Source organism: Cajanus cajan, chromosome 9 (genome assembly GCF_000230855.2).
Source record: "Cajanus cajan strain Asha chromosome 9, NIPB_CcT2T_4, whole genome shotgun sequence".
Classification (NCBI taxonomy): domain Eukaryota; kingdom Viridiplantae; phylum Streptophyta; class Magnoliopsida; order Fabales; family Fabaceae; genus Cajanus; species Cajanus cajan.
The window spans coordinates 52,111,594-52,112,661 of NC_138525.1; the positions used below are offsets into that span (position 1 = coordinate 52,111,594).

The following is a 1,068-nucleotide window of genomic DNA, read 5'->3' on the forward strand; positions in this document are numbered from 1 at the left end:
CCAGCCCTCTTGCAACTTATAAGCTCTCATCAGTTTGCCGGTTTGGATCATGAAGACCCACATACTCATTTGTACACCTTCTATGAGTTGTGTGGCTCAGTTGGAATTTCTGGGGATGACGAAGAGGCTTTGTTTATGAGGTTATTTCCATTCTCTCTCACTGGGAAGGCCAAGGCTTAGCTCCAATCACAGCCCAACCAAAGTCTAACCATTTGGAGGGATGTGGAAACAAAATTTCTGGCTCGATTCTTCCCACCATCCAAGAATACGGAGGCCAAGGCCGCTATTGCTACATTTGTGCAAGGAGTTGATGAACCCTTATGTGAGGCATGGGAGAGATATAAAGCTTTGCTTAGGAAGTGCCCCAATCATGGTTTTGATATAGAGATGCAAGTTCAGACTTTTTGCAATGGTTTACAACCACAAACAAAGATGATTTTGGATGCTTCTTTTGGTGGCTCTGTTTTGTTCAAGACTGCCGATGAAGCTATCACAATTATTGAGTCTATGGCATCTACTGACTTGCGAAGCCAACATGGGAGGGGTCAAGCACAAAGGAGGGGAGTATTAGAATTAAGCACTCAAGACGCCCTCTTAGCTCAGCATAAGCTTCTCACTCAACAAATCGAAGCTCTCAATCAACAAATGGCTAAATTACCTTAACAACTCTAAGCCATGCATGCTAATCCTTGCCAAACTGAACAAGTTATGCGGTGTGATTTTTGTGGAGGTGATCATTCCAATGGAAATTGTCAAGCTCCTAGTAGCTCCCAAGGTGAAGAAGTCAACTATATGGGGAACCAAGGACGCCAAAATTTCTCTAGCAATCCTTATCCTAGCTCTTACAACCAAGGGTGGAGAAACAATAATGCTCAATTTGGAGGGAAACAAGACATGGGTGCATCAAGTAGTAGACTTCACCCTCCACAACAACAACACCCACCATTGTATGAAAGAACTACCAAGCTAGAAGATACCTTGCAGCAATTTATGCAATTATCCCTCCAAAACCAAAAGAATACAGATGCTTCAATTAAAAATTTGGAGGTGCAAGTAGGACAATTGGCC

The 1,068-nt window shown here is 43.0% G+C and overlaps 1 non-coding gene across 1 annotated transcript; it reads right to left on the minus strand.

Annotated features, from left to right (window-relative positions):
* Nucleotides 1-271: 271 nt before the first annotated feature.
* On the minus strand, nucleotides 272-377 carry LOC114915880 (small nucleolar RNA R71). The gene has a single exon (XR_003804069.1). It is a non-coding gene; the product is annotated as a small nucleolar RNA R71 (small nucleolar RNA).
* Nucleotides 378-1,068: the final 691 nt, after the last annotated feature.